The 22,720-nt window shown below is 49.0% G+C and overlaps 1 protein-coding gene across 1 annotated transcript in view; it reads right to left on the bottom strand.

Annotated features, from left to right (window-relative positions):
• LOC121438940 (hippocalcin-like protein 1) overlaps positions 1-22,493 on the bottom strand; it is a 104,895-nt gene extending 82,402 nt beyond the window's left edge. Inside the window, exon 1 of the mRNA XM_041639453.1 lies at positions 22,247-22,493. The gene's annotated coding sequence lies outside the window, so the exon portion shown is untranslated. The remainder of the gene's footprint in view (positions 1-22,246) is intronic.
• Between the last annotated feature and the right edge of the window lie 227 nt (positions 22,494-22,720).

Genomic DNA, 22,720 nt, shown 5'->3' with positions numbered 1-22,720 from the left:
GCGTGTGTGTTAGTGATACAGAGGCAGGTAAAGCGGTATAGCAGCAGACATCGCTGCCTTCCAAAGCCTGAGACCCCGTGCCTACTCTGGCACTGCCACCATGAAGCCCAGGAAACACAGACAAGTCACCTTCTGAACCCCAATATTTTTGTGGCGCGTGCATGTGTGCATTCACGAGCGTGCAGGTACACAAGGGTGTGCATGTACTGGTTATGCATGTGGAGGGGTCAGAGGTCAACCTCAGGAGTCATTCCTCAGGTACCATCCAGTTTGTTTCGTGAGGCGGGATCTGTTGCTGGCCTGGAACTCAACAAGTGGCTGAGCTGGCTGGCTATCAAGCCCAGAGGAGTCTACCTGTCTCAGCCTCCCCAGGGCTGGGATTGCACACACAAACCACTATATCCAGCTTTTTTACATGGATTATGGAAACCAAACTCAGGTCTTCATGCTTGGCAAGGGGCACTGGGAGTCAAAACCCAGTGAGGCCCACAGAAGCAGCCACCTCTCGTAGAGATCTGCCCATGGACCATAGAACAGAAACACTGCCATTGTCATCAAGGGTAGCTGGACAGGATGTCAGGGTCTGTCCCTGCCCTCCTCTGAGCTAAGGACTTTAAGGGGCATATTCAGAACCAATAAACACAATAATTTCCTAGTAAGTTCGATGGCTTCTGGTACTCAAACTGCTGGGTGGCTACTTCTAAAGCACGGGAAACTGAGGCAGAAAGGGTGACTTTCTCTCCCAAGAAAACCAGGTAGTTCTAGGTGAACCGAGTCTTGAGAGCATGTTCACAAGGTCTCCTTACGCCCAGGCCAAATTGCAGAGCTCTACCCTGCCCTGCAGAGGTCAGCAGACAGCAATCCCCCAGAAGGCTCTGCACAGCCCCCCCCCCCAGTCTGTGCAGCACCATCACCATGGCAACCACAGCCTTAACAACTTTGGCATTTCCACAGCCTCTGATTGATCCAGGGCTCAAAATTAACATTACAATGAATCAGTATTTGCATTTAATTTTTATTTTAATTGGATTTTACATAACAACATCTTTAGGTTTCACCCCTAAAGACAGGGACCAGTGAATCTACAGCACCAGACACCGCCACCCCCAAACCAGCAAGATGTAGCTGGTCCTTTTCAAAGGCCATGATGCAACAATGGGACTTGCTCATTGTGCTCAATATTCTTTCCTTTTCCTGAGACGGCTATTAGTTTGCTGATGTTCAACCTTTGGGGAATTGTTGGAGGCTGTGGACCCCCAGACCCTGAATTTCCTATAAACAACTTGATTGCAGATGCTCGGAGCTGCCCTCATCTGCGTTAACTTGTTTTCCTGTGTTTGCAGCTGCTCTGAGCACAAGACAGGGGAGTGAGTTCTGGTGGCTGCAGCTAAAAAATCCCAGAGCACTATATAAGCTACACCTGAACACAATAAAGTGGGCATTCTTGGCATTCTTGTTTCAAGGATGACCCGTATCCCCATGTCTCTATCTGTGTGCATGTGTTTTTAAATCTCCAGCCTAGCTCCCAGATCACGTACCATCCCGTAGTGCAGGCGCTACAGGGGATATCTATATATGATTTATTTATTTATTGCATGTGTGTGCTTGCATGCATGCTATGGCACACGTGTGGTGCTCAGGTGACAACTTGCAGGAGTCAGTTCTCTCCCTTCACCATGTGGGTCCTGGGGTTTGAACTCAGGACATCAGGCTTAGAGGCAGGATCTTTCCCCAGAGAGCCATCTCGCTGGCGCCTGAAGTCCATCCTTTAGACCATGTTCTTGGAGCCTACTGAGGAACGAAAGATAAGAAGACAGGAGCCAACACCCAGGGTGTCTCTGAAGGAGCCACAGTGACGTTCAGAGAAGAGAAGGATGCTTCTCCACTGGTGAGAGCCAAAGGCCTGGAAGGAGCCCAGGCATGCGGTAGGCACTCCTATTTGTGTGATGAACAGGTACCATTGCCCAGGCTAGCACACAAGAAGCTCAGACAGTGGACTCTGTCACTGCTGCTGTAGTTCATGGCTGCTAAAGCAGGGAGCTTTGGAGTACGGGCACATGGTAGCAGGTGTGCGTGTGTGTGTGTGTGTGTGTGTGTGTGTGTACCTAACAAATCAGCGTCTGCAATAGTCTCAGCCTCCCTCTGCCTCAGCTCCTTCCATCCCAGGCTGAATGAAGACCAGAGCAAGACTAGGTGCAGAGAGAAGAAGAGGGCCTGTTTGGGCCCTGCTCTCTGGGGACTTCTGGGGACTCCATCAACTGGGAAGAAATTCAGTTTCTTTAGAAGATGCCATTCCACCATTTTGATTAAAAGCTACACAAGACACTCCAGGAAGAAGGTGATATGGCCTATGGCATTGGATCTTGTTAAATTTGTATCTGTGTGCACGAATGTCTGCCTGTGTGGTCTATTAGAATGTGTGTGTTCAGATCCACACACCCCCATCCATACAGAGAGGCCAAAGAGGTCTAGCATCCAGCTCCATTACATGCGGCCTTATTCTCTCCAGTCAGGGTCTCTCACTGAACCTAGCAGCCAGCTTACTCCTGAGATCCCCCTGTTACTGCTTAGCCTCCAGCACTGGGGTTACAAACCATGTCTAACTTTGCTGGGGATTCAAACAAGTGGTCTTGCCCACTGAGCCATTCCTCAGCACAGCACCAAAAGGATGCATAGCCAACTGCCAGGTACAGATAGGTGGAGGGGGAATGGTGTTCCCAGCAGAAGGAACACTATGTCCGAAAGTACAAAGCAGCAAAATGGTGATTATCAAAGTCCTTTATGTCGGTCTGGGGGAACCCCTCACCCTGGTGACCAACCGACAGTCTAGCCTGCTAAGGGGAGGGAAATAACAGAAGGGACCAGAAAGTCTCCCAAGCCGGCCACGATACGTGCCTAGCAGCAGGGGGACCTGGAAATGAAACACCCTGCATTGAGCATGCAATCCAGGAAGAACACATTTGGTTACAAACAGTGGCGTAGACAGAAAGGGGTTTCTCTACATCACACTACAACACTCAGAGTGGAAAGGCCAGCAAAGACCTACTTTGTTTATCTGTTTTGCTGGTCTTGATCCAGGATCATCAGTCATAAAGTCACAAAAAGGCCACCCAACTTCCAGAAATTATATCAGCTTTCCAGGCAGGATAAGATAGATGCTCTGAAAGCCCTTGGGATTGGGGGGCTTTCTTTGGAACCAGGAGTCCTTTCCACTGACCTTGAATGTCTCCTGGCTAAACTGTCTAGGCTTCCCTGGCTGGGGGTGGCTAAGGGCAGGCTTTGTTTCCCAATATTGTGCAGAAGGGCTTTCTGCACTTGCAACCCCACAAACTGAGGCTTGCAGGCAGCCAATAGCCTCAAAGATCACCTTCCATCTGCCTCCCTGGGTCACACTCTATGAAAGTGAATTTCACTATATGCCTAGGAGAAACAAAACCTATGTCCACATGGAGACTTGTAAGCAAATGTCCCAAAGTGAAAACAGCCCAAATGTTCATCAACAATCCAAAGGAGAGAAAGGTGTGTGTGTGTGTGTGTGAGTGAGTGAGTGTGTGTGTGTGTGTGTGTGTGTATCCTCCCACAGGTCAGCAGGAAGCCAAGAGCCTATCATCTTCATAGAGCCTATGGCCATGATGGTTAGGACTAAATATTCCCAAAGACCCATATACTAGTCTTAGTTAGGTTTCTGTTGTCGTGGTTAAATAACTGGATCAAAGCAATTTGGGGAAGAAAGAGTTTATTTTACCTTACAGGTCAAAGTCATCATCCAGGGATACACACACACACACACACACACACACCTGCAGTGGACTATTACAGTGCCATGTAAAGCCACAGAGCACCTCTGCATGTGGTACTACATGCCCACAAGAAGCACCAAAGCATATTCAATAAAAGTAGCTGGACACAAAAGGCTACATGTTTGATGGTTCTGTTTACTTGCAATGTCCAGAGCTGGCAAATCCATGCAAACAGAACATATGGTTTGCAGGCCTAGGGCAAGAGAGACTGGACTGATGATGCCTACGAGATGTCTTTCTTGGAGTGATGGACAGACAGCAAAAGCAGACAGTATCAATTTGTATCAATATACTTTGTGTGTACACTAAAAATGACAGAGTTGTGCATTTACAAAATTAAGATTTATTTTATGTGTTTGAATATGTACCACATGAGTGCCTGGGAGTTACAGGAGTTTGTGAGACACCATGTAGATGCTGGGGATCAAACTCAGGCCCTCTATAAGAGCAACATGTGCTCTTAACTGCTGGGCCATTTCTCTAGTATCACAGAACTTTTTAAACAATGACACTTGTGGTATATGAATTACACTTTAATTCATTCTTTTCCTTCCAAAGCCTTGTACCTAATTTGCTTTCTATCATAACTTGCCTTCTGTATCAGGTAAACAAGGAAAACTATAACTACAACTATTTAGTATTCAACTCCCTCAGAGACCCAAGAAGGACATAATATTAACTGAGTAAGCAGGAAGTGCAAGTAAGCAACTTCCAAAACATATGAGTAATGACAGAAATGGCTGGCTGCCTGGATAGTTATCCAAGGTTCCTCTGCAATGTTGGGGCATCCTTCTTCGGTCTACAGGCCTAGCATATCCAACACACGTTTCTGTGAAGCAGGATATTCTGAAGGGCTGTCCTACCTTGTTTGACAATGTTTGACAGTCACTTTCTTTTGTGTCCGGCTTGTCCAATTAGGACAGCATACTGTCAGCAGTTAAGGCAAGGGCATTTTCTTGGCCAGTAGTTTACTTTTGCCACAAAGAAAGTAAACTCCATGTGGCATTTCTTCAATGCCCATTATCTTCTCTGAAGTAGATTGGTGCTGCCAGGAGCAGACATGTCTCATTATCATAAAAAGACTATGTTATTAAAACATCTTAAATGCCATATTCTGTAGATCTCTGAAGTGTTTGAAGATAATCTGTCTATCTAAAATATATCTTTGTTTGATCTTGAAAACATACCTAATGAGATAGGTTATATATGGAATATTTTCTCTGAATTTGTCAAATGCAAATGAACTAGACATTGTTGATGTTTATTGCCTGTATACATTGTATATAGTCATTGAACTTATTGTAGTTTTTCTTATATTAGTTATAGCCTTCTTTTTTATTTTTAGACAAAAAGAGGAAATGTAGTAATATTTCATTTGTATTTTAATAAATAATGCTTGCCTGAAGTTCAGAAAAGCAAAACAGCCAGCCAGCCACTGGCTCTTACCTCTAACTCAGTCCAAAATGGTGATCCTGCCTCCAGGAATCTCAGAATGAGGCTGTGTCAGAGACCTGCCTACTCCTGTCTTATATTCCTCTGGGATTAAAGGCGTGCACTAATGCCACCTGGTTTCCATGGTAAACTAGGGTGGTTACTAGGATTAAAGGTATGTGTCACCACTGCCTGGTCTGTAAGGCTGATCAGTGTGGCTGTTTTACTCTCTGAACTTCAGGCAAGCTTTATTTATTAAAATACAGATGAAATATCACTACTTTAGATTCCTGGAGGCAAAATCACCATTTCAGACTGAGGTAGAGGTAAGAGCCAATGGCTCACTGTTTTGCTCTGACCTTCAAGTTGATCCCCAATTTCTGTCTCTGGGTTTTTATTAATTTGCTACAGAAGTGTAGCAGCATCCTGTGGGCATGATGTGGGCTTCCCTCTGTGTGCTGTGAATATGCTTTATTGCCATTGGTTAATAAAGAAGTTGCTTTTGGCCAATGACTTAACAGAGTAAAGCCAGGAGGAAAATCCAAACAGAGATACATCTCTGAGAGTAAAATCCAAACAGAGGTACATCTCTGAGAGAGTAGGCAAAGTCGAGGAGATGCCATGTAACTGCCGAAGGAAACATATGCCCGGGACCTTACCAATAAGCCATGAACCTCATGGTAAAACACAAAATAATAGGAATGGGTTAATTTAAGAAGTAAGAATTAGTTAACAAGAAGCCCGAGCTAATAGACCAAGCAGTATTTTAATTAATATAGTTTCTGTGTGATTATTTCAAGTCTGGGTAGCCGGAAACAAACAAGCAGCCTTTGCCTACATGGGCAGAGGGAGGTACCCACCTCAGATTCTACCACAGAGGCTAAGGATGTTGATCCCATGGACTGGAAGATTCTAAAGCCCAGCTAGGATGAAAGAAGAAAGGGAAATGCCAGTATTGGAAGAGACCTAAGCATTGCAAGAGCCCAGCCAATCATTGCATAGCCGATCATTCATGTCTGCCTTTAGAAATTCATGTTGAGGGAGGGGGTTGCAACGAGATGATTCCATGCATAAAACCTAATGACCTGAGTTCAACCCTAAGAGCCCATATTGTGGAAGGAGGGAACCCTCTTGCAGGTCCTTTGACCTTTATACATGCACTCATACACATGCACAGAAAATAAATAAAACTATAATGTTGGGGACTGTAGACCCTCAGACCCTGAATTTCCTGTGACCCCCTTGCCTGCCAGAGTAAACAACTTGTTTTCCTGTGCTTGCAGCTGCTCTGAGCACGAGACTCTCAGGAGTTCCTGATGGCAGGGGAGTGGTTTCTGGTGGGTTTGGCTGGGGCGTGGCTATCAGTTAAGGATCCATATATAAGCTCCCCTGGAACTCAATAAAGGGGGCAGACTTGGGGAATTCAAGGATGACCCATGTCTCCTTGTCTCTGTCTCTGTGTGTGTATGTATTTAAATCTCCAGCCCCTTTCTCAGCTACAAGTGTAGTACACATAGTTCAGGTGCTACAGGACCGTAGTACACCTAGTAGCACAGACACTACACTATAATAATAATAATAAAAAGATATTGAGAAATTGTGAAGGGGGCTCCCCAGGGTAGGCATGAACTGCCGAGTATATAAAATAACCATAAGCAAGCAGACAGATAATACACAGGAGATGCCTAGGAATCACAACAGACCCACCACACAGCTGCTAGATCATCCCAGCAAGGCATGTACTCCCTCTCCACCCACAGGTCGGCAGGGAGCCAAGAGCCTATCATCTTCATAGAGCCCCCTGGCTATGATGGCTCAGACCAAGTATCCCCAAAGGCCATATACTTCGTTAATTTTTCTATTGCTGCGGTTAAACCCCCAGATCAAAGCAATCTGGGGAGGAAAGAGTTTATTTTAGCTGACAGGTCACAGCCTATCTTCAATGGAAGCCAAGGCAGGAACCGAAACAGCAGCTTGCTCTGTCTGCTTTATGGTATAATCCAGGGGAGGCTTCACCCACAGAAACCATTAATCAAGAAAATGTCCTCACCCACAGACTTGCTTATAGGTCACTTTAAAAAAACAACAACAGCCGGGCGGTGGTGGTGCACGCCTTTAATCCCAGCAGAGGCAGGCGGATCTCTGTGAGTTCGAGGCCAGCCTGGTCTACAAGAGCTAGTTCCAGGACAGGCTCCAAAGCCACAGAGAAACCCTGTCTCAGAAAACCAAAAAAAAAAAAAAAAAAAAAACAACAACAACAACAAAAAGCATCTCATTGTGTAGCTCTGTCTACCCTAGGAATTATTTGGAAATCAGGCTGGCCTCCAACTACAGAGCTCTTCCTGTCTCTGCCTCCTAAGTGCCGGGATAAAAAGCTTGTGCCACCACGCCTGGCCTACAGGCCACTGTTAAAAAGGCATTTTCTCAAGATTCCCTCAGCTATGTCCAGCTTGACAAATAGACACATCACTATAACTACAACCTTTCCTTTCTCGTTTGTCCCCAAGATCGGCTATTGATATAGCAATAAAAAAAAATTGCTTAACTTTAAAAGCTCCACAGTCTTTAGATTTTCCAATACTTTAAAAGTCCAGTCTCTTCAAAACACCCTATTTTGTTCCTGTAAAATAAAAAGTTCAATAATTTCTTACTCTAAGAAGAAGAAAGCAGGACACAGTTACATTGAAATCAAAGTCCAAAAATGTTCACTATCAGACATCTGGGACTCACTCGTCACCTTCTAGGCCTGTGCAGTTCCACCTCTTCGGCTCTGCCCAGCACAGAACATAGTTCTCATCTCACAGCTCAGGCTGGCTCCACTCGAGACCTGTGGCTGCCCTTTGGCGGTCACCCCACGGTACCAGCATCTTCAAAATGCTGGGGTCTCCAGTGCAACCAGGCTGCAGCTTCACCAACAGACTCTCTTCAGGGACTCTGACCTTGCCACACGCTGCCAAGCATCAACTTCTCTCTCCATGATCTTCTCAATCCTGAGGTTTCTATTGCAACTAAGGCTGCACCTGCACCAGTGGCCTCCCCTGGCCTCTCACAGGGCCAGACCTCAGCTGCTCTCCACGACCCCTTCACGCCTTCAAAACTTGTACCACATGGAAGACTCCTAAACATTATGAAGTTCATCCACAAGCATGAGGTACAGCCTTGGCCTATCTGCACGCCAGCTTCTATATGTTTACTCTGAGGAAAACACTTCCCAGAAGACTTCTCCTCAATGATGCTGGTCTCTTCTTAATCACGGCTGACTCTTCAGCCCCAGATAACCAGTATTGATTGTCTCAGCTGCGCAAAGGTTTCACTTGAGTGGTTCTGGTCTCGATCATCACAGCTGGCCAGAACCACAGACTCTAACTCAAAATATGACTGATACAGCCCTGATAGTCTTTACTTCCCTCTGAAACTACATAAGCTCCCAGAGAACAGCCCGTTAAAATTTGAGCACTCAATGGCCTTTTCAACCCAAATCCTCCCCCAAAACGTGATCAGGTTGGTCACAGAAATACCCCACCAGCCCGGTACCCATTTCCGTCTTAATTAAGGTTTCTATTGCTGTGATAAAATCCGGGACATTAAGCAACTTAGGGAGGAAAGGGTTTACTTCATCTTGGAATGCTAAGATCACAGTCCATCACTGAGGGAACAGGGTTGGAACCTGGAGGCAGGAACTGAAGCAGACGGTGTGGAGGAGCGCTGTTCACTGACATGCTCAGTTTGCTTCCTTATACAGCCCAGGAGCACCTGCATAGAGGCGGCACTGCCCACTGTGGGCATGCCCTCCCATACCAATCATTAATCCAGAAAAGATGCCCACAGACGTGCACACAGGCTAATCCAATGGAGACGTTTTCTCCATTAAGATTTCCTCCTTCCAGCCTTGTCTAGGTTTGGGTCAGGTTGATAAAACCCAATAATGACAACACTGCAGGCTTTGGTGAACCAGTCAAAAGGTGGGGCCTAGTGGAAGGAAGTCAGGTAGGTCATCAAGGGCATGTCCCCAAAAGGAACAATGGGACCCTGGCATCTTCCTCTCCCTTTGTTTCCCCCCAACCACAACACTTCCTGTGTCACACCACAGGGCCAATGACTAGTCACACAAACCTCTGAAATAGTGAACCCGAATAAACCTCTCCACCTCTGTTTTTTTAATTTTACATTTATTTATTTACTGCCTGTAGAAGTCATACCTACCTGTAGAGTGAATTCTCTCCTTCCACCATGCAAGCCCAGGGATGGAACTCAGGTTGTCAAGGTTGGTAGCAATTGTCCTTACTAACTAAGCCTTCTGCTGGCCCCTCTCTGTCTTCCAAGACTTTTTGTTTGTTTGGAGACAGGCTGTCACCATGTAGTTCTGGCTGTCCTAAAACTCACTAAACAGAACTAGAGTGACCTTGAAGTCACCAGAGAGCCACCATTTCTGCCTCCCAGGTACTGGGTTTAAAGGTGTGTGTGTGTGCCACCACGCCTGGCCTTTTAAGGATATTCTCTCGGGTATTTAATGGAAGAACACTGGGAATGTAGGGACGACGGCCATAACAGAGGCTCAGCAGCCCAGCTCCTATAGTGTACTGGGCCCTGGCTCAAGGCTGGGCTCACAGCCCGTAATGGTTGAACTCATTTGCTGGGATCTACAGGGAACTCATCCTTCTCACTAAACAAGCTTCCTAGCTCTAGCAAAAGGTTCCAAAGGTGTGTTGTATTGGATAGACGGTCTCAGTGCATTCAAGTGTTCCTGGCAGAGAAGGGGGGCTATCAATAATTAAACAGAGGAGAACTGAAAGCAAAGTGACGTCAGGAGCCACACTGCGAGTAAAATGAACAGATCGCCTCTGCCTAGAGAAAGTTAATTCACGCACATGCCTAAGGTGGGGCTTCTTCCATTTCTGGGATGATTGGGGTACCCAGGAAACCACAGTCGCTACCTGGTTGCCATAGAAACATACCTGTCTTCAGTGATGGGCAGGCAGACTTCCTGCCTTGGTGCTGGAATTGCCAGAGGACCCAGCATGAGGAAGAGCGATTTCTGAACACCAGAGCCCTGTTCTTTTTTCAGTTTCTTTCTTTTTTTTAAAATTGGTTTCCTTACAGCGAAGGTCTTGAAGTGGAATATTGCTGACAAGTGCAGTTTTCTTTCTCCGTATCATAAATACAGAGACTAGGCCTTCAAACTGTGCTTTGAAACACATCTAATCCAAGAAACAATAAGTAGCCACTGACTGGCCGCACAGGCAACCCTGGGTTTCCCACACGCCACAGCAACGCTACTTGCCTGGAGGCAGCCCAGCTCCCAACACCTCTCTCCCTCATTCACCCTAAAGTTAATTTTTATATTAGCCCATTTCTCTCATGGCGGCCTCATCTCCTTAACTTTCCACTGCTGATTCAACAGCCTGGCCCTGGCAGGCTGAACTACTGAGAAACGTCAGGGAATAACAGCCTTTGGAGGGACGCCACCAAAAGTCTGGCCTGACCCAAACTAAGGTTGAGATGGCCCCGCAACAGTCAGCAGCAGCCTGCACCATCTCAGTCAAAGGAGAAAATGAAGAATTCTCACGGGGAGCCCTCTGGTTCCCAAGGCAGGATGCCAGCAGGTCATAAGGGAAAGGTTACTCTTGAAAGGGAAACTGGGCACATCAGCCAGTCTGATGAGCGGATGGACGAGAGACAGTATCTGAAGAAGTAAGGACAGCAAAAAGTGAACTGCGACCCCTGGCACCAGGGCTTCAAAATACCCCAAGTGAGGGCTGTCAAGATGGCTCAGGAGATAAAGGTGCCTGCTGCCAAGTCCAGCGGCCTGAGTTTGATGCCTTGGACCCACATGGTGGAAGGAAAGAACTGGCCCTGGCAGGTTGTCCTCTAACCTCCCAAACTGCACACATACATACACACACACACACACACACACACACACACACACACACACACTGCACACACAGAGATGCACACACAAAATAAGTAAGTTTTTTTTTTTAAATTAATGCTCCATATAAAAGCATGAGGAGCTGGAAGCCTTCTTCAGATCAAGAGACAAGCGAATGCTCAAATCCAAACAAACAAGGCAGGAGTGGAGAAGTGTGGATCAGGAACAGACTGCACTCGGCTGCAGGGACAAGGCCGATTTCTTGGAGGACTCTGGACATTGCCCCTTATATCCAGCTAATGCATTTTACTCAGTATTGAGTTTAGATTGGGTTAGCAAATTCTAATGGTGTATTTATGATACATTTCCATTAATTCACACAGCCACAAGTATGGACCGTGCGGGTTCCAGACAGTCTGGGGATAAGGAGGAAGTCGGGTAAACAAATTAAAGAGAGTAAGCCACGGAAGAGATGAGCAAGGAAGACTTGTGTCAAGGCTCCTTTAAAAGCCAACCAGCCTTCCTTCCTTCATTCCTTCCTCCTTTCATTTTTTTTGCTGTTGGTGGTGGTGATATTTTGTTTCTTAGACAAGATTCAGTTTGTCTTCAAACTCACTGACACTGAGGCTGGCCTTGAACTACTGACCCTCCTGCCTCCACCTAAGAAATGGAATTACAAGCATGGGTCACAACATCTGGCGCCTGTCTTTCTTTCTTTCTTCCTTTCTTTCTTCCTTTCCTTTCTTTTATTCATTCTTCCTTCCTTACTTCTTTCCTTTTCTTTCTCTTTCTTTTTTAGATTTATTTATTTTATGTGAACGAGTGTTTACCTGAGTGTATGTCTCTGCCCGTGGAGGACAAAAGAGGGCACCAGACGCCCTGGACCTGAAGTTACAGATGTTGGGAGCCACCATGTGGGTGCTGGGAACAGAACCCAGGTCAGTGCTCTTCACTGCTGAGCCATCTCTCCAGCCTGCTTTTCTTTCTAATTACAAAAGCCACAGACTTTCGGAAAACTCAGACTACGCAGAAACACAGAGGAGCAGGGAAGACACGTCCACTCAGCTCCCAGCCATACTCAATGCCTGTTCTTCTCAGTTTAGCACCTCCTTCCCATGGGCCTCCTCTGGCTTTTCCCTCTCAAACATAAGTAAAATGAAGCTGTCTGTATAATTGCATATTTTGGTTCCCAACCCTATACTTAGGAAACGCTTAAACTCCCGGTGTTCAACTCCAGGAACTAACTCCTACTATCCGACTGTGCGCTAATATTAAAGGAATTCTTAGGAGTTCTCTCACAAGATGAATTTGAAGCAAAATCTGGTTAGAGTTTTACATCACTAAATATACTTTGGTCTGAAAAGTAGTATGATTACTTGTCCTCTGCAATACTTCATGGAGCTGCCATGTCCCTAATTAACAATTAATCACAATAAGAAGCACCGCCTCCCAGTCTCTTAGATCATCAGCATAGACTCTCCCAAGTATGAAAACCCGTCATTAGAATGAGGAGGACCGCATCCTGGACAGTGGCTTTCCTTGCTAAAGCATCCAGTGGGAATAGCACACAGCTTCTAAATAAGGCACTGAGTCCAGAGCTCAAGGGTTGAGCTTACATGCAAACCTCTGGTGGCTTCCCACTGTGGGCAAGGCTGCCATCCACCTCCTGCCCAGGAGCCCCACCTTGTTATCCCACCTGCCAGGGAGCTAAGAGCAAAAGCTGGATGGTGGCACCAGCAGAGAAAAGCCTCAGAGCTCAGCTCCCCGGCTTCCACACCCCCCACTCCTGCTTCTGTCTTGCCTGTGCCCCACTCGTGGGTCCCCTCCCAGCATCACTTTCTGCTGTGCCGCAGCTCAACACAGCGGGTGCCAAGGTGTCTGCATTTTCTAGGAGGTTCTTCGTTAATTTGTTCTTTCTTTCTTTCTGCAGTCAGTCTAGCTACATAAATTTCTCAGTACACTCTTCACTGGATATGTCTTACCACACATGTTTACATTTTTTTAAACCATTTTTTTTTCCTGAACTGTGGAGCTGACGGGGTATTTGGAACTTATCCAGCCATAAACTCCCATTTGACAAATGAGGAGACTGAAATCTAGAGAGGAAAGCTTCCTATGCCAAGTCAAAGCCAGACATTAGCCGGACAGGGGTCATCTCAGCAACCCATAAGTCTCGATGGCTCCCAGACCGCTATGTCACAGTTTTAACAAATGCCCAGAACAAACACACACCCATCAGTGACACACATAGGAAATGTCACTAGTGCACTGGCCTGGCCACGCAAGCCTGCAGAACAACCCTCAGGCAAGCTGTGGAGATTTTAAATAATTCAATGCAATCACCATCCTATAGTTGAGCAAGTGGGGGCTGCTCCAGCACACATCTGGGCATCCATCGTGCTCCTGGCTCTATGACAGTAAGGGAATGCCAACCAGGAGGAATCTACAGGGTTCCAGCTTCAGAGGCCCACTGCCTCGGGACAGGTGGGCAAACAGTGCCTAACCAGTACAGCTGGGCTCTCCAGAGGGGCATAGAGAACACACAAGCCAGACAACACTGGCCTGAAAAAAAATGGATGGATTTTTTTTTTCCAGAAGCTTCCTGATCAGTAATTCTGGAGCCAGTCTCAGAATAATATTCCACCACACATCCATTCGAGATACCTATGCCTACAGTCATCCTATGCAAGGTCCCTCATAATTACTACCAGTAACCACAAGGCACGAGCATGGCCCAAAGGCTGAGTCAATGCCGAGACTAGGTGATGATTATGACAATAATGGTGATGGTGATGGTGGTGATAATGGTGACCACAACAATGATGGTAGTGGTGGCGGTGATGGTGGTGACCACAATGATGATGGTAGTGGTGGTGGTGATGGTGGTGACCACAATGATGATGGTAGTGGTGGTGGTGATGGTGGTGGTGATGGTAAATACAGGTGGTGGTGGTGATGGTGGTGGCGGTGGTGATGGTGGTGGCGGTGGTGATGGTGGTGGTGGTGGTAATGGTGGTGGTGGTGGTGATGGTGACCACAACGATGATGGTAGTGGTGGTGGTGATGGTGGTGACCACAATGATGATGGTAGTGGTGGTGGTGATGGTGGTGGTGGTGATGATAGTGGTGGCGATGGTGGTGGCGGTGGTGGTGATGTGGTGGTGATAGTAAATACAGGTGGTGGTGGTGGTGGTGATGGTGGTGACCACAATGATAATGGTGGTGGTGGTGGTGGTGGTAATGGTGGTGGCGGTGGTGATGGTGGTGGTGGTGATGGTGACCACAACGATGACGGTAGTGGTGGTGGCGGTGGTGATGTGGTGGTGATGGTGACCACAACGATGATGGTAGTGGTGGTGGCGGTGGTGGTGGTGGTGGTGGTGACCACAATGATGATGATGGTGGTGGTGGTGGTGGTAGTGACTACAACAATGGTGGTGGTGGTGACGGTGACAGTGGGGATAATAACACTGATGACTGTCGTGATGGTAGTAATGATAACGGTGGGTCTGATGGTGGCGGTAGGTGGTGGTAACAACTATGAGCAGTGATGACCCTAGTGACATGGTTTTCCTAGAAAGTCAGTAACTTCCCCAAGACAAGCTATGGGAGGGAGCTCCTGGTGCAAAGAACCCCTATATTGTGGGGTCCCCTGACTGAGAGGCCCTGAACCCCTCGCCTGTGCTTTTATTTCATCTGCCCCATTCTCACTGATATCTCCAAACTCCAGGATCTCACCTGACAGTGGGGTCAGGGGACCATCAGGCCACACTATGTCAGATTCAGCAAGAGAGTAGCACTGGGAACAGAGGATAGCAAGTCTTTGTCTAAGACTCCAGGATGAAGGCAGGCCAGAGTTCTGACATGGCTGTCTCCCAGACGGGCTAGCTTCTAACTTCACTAGCTGAAAATGCCAAGGCAGCAGCTACAGGTCACATACCCCACCTGGAAGCCATGGCTCTGCCCCTGTCCAGGCTGTGCCACCAAGCACACGACCCACGCAGACACTGTGGAGGGGTTTTTAACAAACGACATCTCTACCCAGCTACACTTGGGCAAGGGTGTGGGGGAAAACCCTGCTTGGAACCCAGGCTGGACAGCATCTATTTTTTTATTTATTTATAGTTATGTTCATTGTGTTTTTGGCTGCATGTGTGTGTTGAGGGTGTCAGATCTTAGAGTTACAGGCAGTTGTGAGATGCCATGCGGGTGTTGGGCATTGACCCGGGTCCTCTGGATGAGCAGTCAGTGCTCCCAACTGCTGAGCCACCTCTGCAGCCCCAGGACAGCATCTATCAACAATAGTAAGCAGGAAAACAAACAAATGAAAAACAACCCTGCATGGTGCTGGAAATGACAGATCTTTAAGAGGTTCTCAGTTCCCTCCAAAAATTATGTACAGGGAAGCAAATGGGAAGGGTGGGAGTGACAGGGAGGGGCAGGGAGGGGTGAGGACTGCCATTGGTTCTGCTTCCAGGCAGCACCACCCTTTGCAGACTGAAAGCAGAGCACAGAGCATTCTCTCACTGAGAAGGAGCACGGTATGATTCGTGAGCACACCGCTCTGGGTCTGACTGTGAGCACTGCAAGCAAAACTCCTCGGCCTGAAAACCTGGGCAAGGGGCAGGAGGCCCAGCCTCATTGAGCATGAGAAGCAACTTGCAGAGTCATCTGGAATATTGGAAGCCCCAATATTAGCGACCCTGTAGATGCAAGAGGAAACCCAAGAAGGGGGATTTCAGAAGCCACGAGATCAAGAAGACCCAAAATGGTCTTCCAAACTCCAAACCCAGACATTCCCGGCTCCCTTCCAGTAGCCTTTACACACACACACACACACACACACACACACACACACACACACACACACGTGTCAGTCCCTTCAACATGAATTGGAAAAATATCTAACGGCACAGAGGTGCTGCCAACCAAGGAGGCTTAACCAGCGACAGTGGCCACAGACTTGCCACCTTTCTTCTGAAGGTCCAGGTGGGCCCAGAACCCTCCCAGACAATACACCAGAGAGCACATGCTGTGGCTGGGCCAGAGGTCCCTGTCTTCTCCCAAGCTGTTTTACAAATGGAAGGAAACAAGACATCCTCATTGTCTACCATGAGAGTTGCCCGTATCAATGGGAAAGCAGCAGCCTGGGACCTGACGGTGTGTCTGGAGGTCTCAGGTCTGAGCACTGCTCGCATGGGTGTCTGTGCCAATTCATGCCTCTGCTGGTGCGCCCGGTCAAACAGGGCACCTTCCTCCGCTGGCTTCCTTAGTACCCGCAAGCGCAAGGAGAGTGTTCCTTCTGAAATGTGGAAGGCATTGGAGCACACCTCAATACTCCAGCACTCCCCCGCCCAAGGATGCCCACCCTCGCCACTTACGTCCCAAGAGAACCCTCTACATGGCCACAGTCCAGCTACTGCTGCCAGCTGCCAGCTGGACCAGACATGGAGGCAAACGAAGACACGTCGTGTACCACTCACGCCCCGGAAGGTGCTACCTTAGCTTAGGAAATGATGAGGAGTCCGTACAAGAAGACGGCCCAGGCCAGGTCACACCAGGCACATAATGACAACCAAAGCAGGGGACAAGGCCTGGCTTAGCTCTGGGTCTTCACCTTTCGGGACACAGACAGTCTGAGGCTCTTTATTTTGTCCTGGGCCTCTTCAGCTCTTATCTCTAAGAGACGGGTTTGATGCCATTTGCTTCCCAGGTTCTTCATGAAGGAGACGGTAATTGCAGCAAGGCCCCCACAGCATCTCAGGCACATATACCCTGTACCCCAAATTCCAACACTCCGCTGTGCACTCATCTACTAGATATTAGATGAAAGAACTAGGATGGAAGCAACTGTAGTCAGTCCGGCACGTGTCCTCGGAGTCCATCTTAGGGACCAGGACTATGCCAGGTACAGGCCAGGGAAGCCAATAAGAGAGCTCGCCATGTAGAAATGAGATGGACAAGCGCCCGGTTCAAGTCACTTCTACCTGGAAGATTCCAAAATGACCCCGAGGAAGAGCTCCCTTGGCTCAAACCTAGGAAGGCGAAGGAGGGAGAAAAGGAAAAGCAAGGGAATCTGGTGACAAGGGGCTGTGTGGATGGAGCTTGGGCCAGGGAGTCACTGCCCATGGGCATGAAGTCTCACTCGGAAAAGACTCAGGAGCCTTTGCCAGATGATGGTGGTGGTTATGTAACTGTAGACTGAGAGAAATATCATTGAGCTGTACGCTTAAAAGGGCCATAACTTTATTTGAGTTATAGTACAGCATTGCAGAGGTAGAAATCTCGTAGTTACAGAATTCTGGAGGAGAGAGAGAGGTTAGCAAACCACCCAGCCCCTCTACTCTCCCCACATCTCCCACTTAGAAGGCATCCCCACCCGACCCCCCAGAAGCTCCCTTGCTCCTCTCCTAGGCAGAGGCTCTCCTACATGGGTCCCTTGACCTCCAAAGGCTTTTTGATGACTTGCCCACCCCATTCTCAGCTTAAGCCTTCCCAGACCCTGACTGGAAGAGGCTCGCAGGAGGCATGGGAAATAGCACTTACTCTGTAAGAGGACAAACCTGATTGGGGGAGCAAGATGCCCGAATGTGCACCCCTACATAGAGCTGCTTGTGGCAATGCTGTAGCGAGAGTACCAGAAGGCACGGTACAAGGGAGGAAGTGGCTCTGGCTGAGGGGAAGAGGCAGGCAGTCCAGATTCACTTTGAAGATTCACCAAGAGCAATGAGGGACAGAAAAGAGCCCTCGTCCCTACTTACGACACAGAGCTTCCACAGCTGAGGAGAGAAGATAGTCTAGTTATGATAGGTAAAAAATGTGGGCTCAACACAGTTTTGGACCAGCTGGGATGGGTATCATGAACCCTATATCCTATCCCGGAACATGGAACCAGAGCTGCAGCCAAGGGATTGACATAGATGTGTGTCACCTACCAGTTTAGGGGATTCGGCAGGTGCACTGCCTATGCTACTCATACTAAGGGACTCAGCCTCGGCTGAGGCAGACTTAGAGAAAGGAAGGGTTTCAATAGAGACCCGAGGATACTGAAGCAAAATCCATGAAGGCTGTGCAAGTTGAATTCCCCTACCCCCTGACCCAGGCCTTCTTCCATTTTAAACTTAATTGGCAATCCTGGGGGTGGAGCCTAGAGCGTCAGGCAAGGCAGGCAAGAGCTTTACTACAGAGCTACAGCCCCACTCCCTTTCTTCCTTTTCTTTAGGATCATGGGAATCTTCACAGAGCTGTGGTAACCAGTCTTGCGCTTTCTTAGTCAGAGGCCCCTTGCCGGCTCCTGGAGAAGACTGCTGAAAGGAAAGAGGTAGAGCTGAACTGGCACCTCCACCTCCAGGCTCCTGGCTGCTTGCCAACTTAGGCTGCACCCAAAACACCACAAAGAAACAAATAGGGTACCAGGAAAGCAGAACCACTAGGCTGGCAAGCGTTGCGCCAGAGTCATTAAGGTAAAGGAAAAGAGCTCCCAGCAGCGCCACCTCCTACCCTCAGGCTGGCGGGAGACGGTGAGCCGGGAAAGCCTGGGAGAAGAGAGGGTTCAGTTAGTCATGGTTCATAAATGCTGAGGTGTAAAGCTTTGCCTTGGAAATTCATTTTTACTTGAACCAACATGGTCAAGATAGGGCTCTCTAACGTGTGTGTGTGTGTGTGTGTAATTTCTTTAAGCTCACGCCTTGCTCATCAGCACTAAAGAAACATCTTACCTGTCAAACTATATTATCTGCAGTTATATATTACAACCTGCCCCACTAGTAGGTGGTTTTGAAGTGAATGTTGTTCTCCTCTTACGTAGAACAAGGGGCACTAAGGGATTAGCCCCTCAGCCCATCCTGATACCTCCATATGTAATTACATCCTCCACAGATTAAGAACCCAACTTAAAAGGATCTCACTACAAGAACAATGTGAGAATTAAAGACACACAGACACCCCAAAGTAGCCCCAAACGACTGTAGGTTTGAGCGGGAGGGGGGCCAAGCAGAGCACAACCAAAAGCTCCAGGTGTCGGCTCACCCTAACTCCAAATGGGCCCTCCCTTCCCTAGCACGATTACATCAGATCCTGACAAACTCCAAAAACATACATAATCCCCATCAAGCCTGGGCCAGCAACTCGTAAACTGAAAGCATCCCTCACACCAAACAAGCCTGGCTTGGGACCCAGTACAAACCAGATCCTAACCTAGGTAAAGAACCAAGTTGCCAAATAGCTTAACCTTCAATCCCAAGGAAACACTGAGGCTCCCTGGGACGGCCTGGGATTATCATTGGATTACAGGTACACCCAGAGTCCCACCATTTATCAGGGGCAATACAGAGTCTGAGAGGAAGTTTGAGAGGAAGCCACAGAAAGCATCCTGCTGCCTAGCCAGTGTGGAACTGGATGTGGATCCTGAGTGCTGAGTTCAAAAAACCTAAGAGAAACAGGTCTACCACCTAACAAAAGAAAACAGCTTCTCTGGGTAAGGATGGAGCTAACCTAGCAAGAGGCCCTGGACCTTCTTCCTCCATGGGAATTTCTAATTCTGCACAGCCTTGTGGCCAGAGAGGGGGACTGGGTCTACATCTAAAACAATTCCTTCACGTTCTCTCATTCTATCTCTGTCTCCTCTCTCTCTCTCTCTCTCTCTCTCTCTCTATCTCTATCTCTGTGTGTGTGTGTGTTTGTGTGTGTGTGTGTGTGTGTGTGTCTGTCTCTCTCTCCCCCACACTGTTGGTCATAAGTAAGCATCTAGCCAGAGTTTGGGCAAACCCCTGTTCATCTGGGTTGTCCACCTGCTCCGATCTCTCACAAGCCAACAGCCTCCAGACATCCATTCTCAAAGACATGGCTTCTGACCTGTTAAGACACATTGACAGTTATGTTTCACCTAGGAAACACTGTAAAAGCAGGGCTCAAAGGAATCCACGTTAGGCAGTGGCACTACATCCTGAGAGACAGGGAGAGGCACAGCCCCTGGGTCTTCCCATTGGCACATTATCCAATAAAACCTCAAGAGCTCCGTAATTACAGGCGCTTTCAAAAGTGAAACAGAAATAGATCCAAGGCCAAAATACTGGTTTGCTTGAGACAAAGGGCTGGCTTTAACCAGGAAAGCAAAACAAAACAAGACAGCTTTTGGGTCTGTCTTTTGAGCCGAGAAAGTCAGACTGATTTTTTAAAATGATTATTAAATCTGATTTGGGGGAGATAAGATTCCAGTCAAAAGCCATTTTCTCTTTAGGATATAAAATAATTTGCTAAGGCTCAGAACAGGTGGCTTTCTAAAGTCCCCGACATCAAATCAGGATGATAAACCAGCTTGACATCCCTGGATGGCCATCATCTCAAAGACCTCAGGGTTCTGAAGACAAACCAAAGGACCCAAACCAGAGGTTTATGTTTCCGTGTCTCAGTGCCTGCTAGGTCTTTTGCGAGAGCACCTAGGAGCATCCCATACAAGGGCAGGTGGCAGGCATCCCCAGCCCAGCCCAGTCCCCACCAGAGCTCTGTTTTGAGAGTCCCTGACACCAAAAGGTTCTGTTCCTCCCTTGCTAAAAGGCTGTTTTTAACCTGGGAAGGGTACTAAGAAGAAGAAGGCAGCGAAAGAAAGCCATCAAGGGACTTGGCAGGGCCGCAGCAGCAGAGCCCCACACGCCACTCGGACTGGCACAGAGCAAATGTTGAAAGGCAATGGGCTGAGTAGAGAACAGTATGCATATCCAGGCAGTGCGTTTTTTTAACCATGTTTTAATACTATTAAATATATCTTTTTCTTTTCTTTTTTTAATCAAGGAGTGGAACTGGAAGGAGGGGCGCCTCGCGGACCTCGGCCTCCTGCATCGGGATGACTGCATGGGAGCAGAGGCAGGTGGGGCTTGGGGGTGGGGGGCGGTGTCTAACAGGGTTTGGAGTCCTGGCAAATACCCTCCTCTTGGGGGGTGGGGGGGGGCTCGGTAGTGGCTCGGAGAACAGAGGGTGGCCTCCCCAATGACCAGGCGGGGAGGAAGGCTCCAGGAACCATAGACTGCGTGTCTACGGAGACCGCCACTTTCACACAGCGACTCGAATTCCAAGAGCGACATCCCTCCAGGCACTTGTTGAACAAAAGGGCTCCAGTCTGTAGTCGCAGGCTTTTGGAACCTTCTTCGCAGACGCTGGGTGGTGCCTTGCACGGCGGGCTTCCACACCCGCGAAGGCCGCGCCACGCAGCCCGCGGTAAGGACAGAAGGCAGCGCACCCAGCCGCCTAAACTTTCTCGAATCTCCCAAGCTTTCACTGTCAAGTTAGAGCCAGGAAGGAGGCACAAACCACAGCAGAGGAGGAAATGAGAGCGTCATCCACAATATAGACAAAACAAATTTCTTTTTAAAGAGATGAGAATCCAGTGAAGAGCACCTACTGTGTGCAAGACTCTGTGTCAAGAACTGCACATAGTGCGTTCTCAGCTCCATAAAGGACAGCTCCAGAGGGACCGTACCCATAAGACAGAGACGCCAACTGCGACCCAAGAAGGTGGCGTGTCTGGCTCAGGTCTCAGGGCTGGTAACGGCAAGGCCAGGGCTGGGTTGATCTTTCCCACTGTCCCAGGGCTGATCACTACCGCGTGGGTCCCCATCCCTTTTAGAAGCCCACAAGCGTCCCACGTGGACCCTGTGGGCCTCCCCCCATCCCCGTGGGGAAGGATTAATTCCCGCTACCCATGAGTCAGGCACTATGCAGGTCGGGTCCTAACCGTACCATCATATTCCTGAGCTACGCACTGCGCCGAGCGACAACAACCGGGGGCTCAGCTTGCGGGGGCCTGACCGCCCACGCCCACCCCTCCACTCCCACGCTGCGCACAGCGGCTCCCCCTCCATACTTGCCCTGTACTAGTCCCCACCGGCAACTGCACCCCGACACACAATTTCACCAACGCAGTCTGAAAAGTGTACATCCCACCGAGCACACCGATCCCCACGAGGACACGCCATTCTAGAGCCACGCCATGGTCCGCGGTCTGCTGCAAGTCCAACACGCAGAGAAACAGGCACCATCAGCACCGGTGCGCACACACCCGCGCACTCACACAGCTGGGTCGCAACGAGCAGTTGCATACACGCTCCCTCCACGCAGCCCCGCGGCCCCACAGTAGCCCCTTTCCTACCGGCTCCGGCACTGGACGCGGTCCGCCGGCTTCTCGAGACCAAGTTCGGCGGCGGCTGAGGCCAGGGAAGTGACTGGGAGCTCGGGCGTCCGTGCGCCCGCAGCCGCTGCGTCGGCCCTGCGACCTTCGCCGCTCGAAGAGACAAAAGGATCCGCCGGCTCAGGAGGGAGCGAGGTGTGGGCGACCGCCGCCGATCCGCAGGTCCACCACCCGCAGCCGCCGCCAGCCCGGGAAGGAAGGGACGAGAAGGCGGGACCCGGAGGCGGAGGCCGGGGCGGGGCACACGGCGAGGGCGGGCACTCAAGTTTCCTAAGGATCCGCCCCCCACGCCGCAACCACGCCCCCAGACTGAGCCCCTCCCCGGCTGCAGTCCGACCACGCCCCCGTCCTGTGACACACCCACTGCTGGACCCTCGGTTCGCGACCCCTGGTTCTCACCACCCTGACCGCTCGCAGATTCCCGGCTGGGTGTCA

The sequence above is a fragment of the Microtus oregoni genome, unplaced genomic scaffold, assembly GCF_018167655.1.
Source record: "Microtus oregoni isolate MIOR12 unplaced genomic scaffold, Mior012 000058F_ref0000040, whole genome shotgun sequence".
Lineage (NCBI taxonomy): Eukaryota > Metazoa > Chordata > Mammalia > Rodentia > Cricetidae > Microtus > Microtus oregoni.
This window is presented reverse-complemented; position numbering and strand designations above follow the sequence as displayed.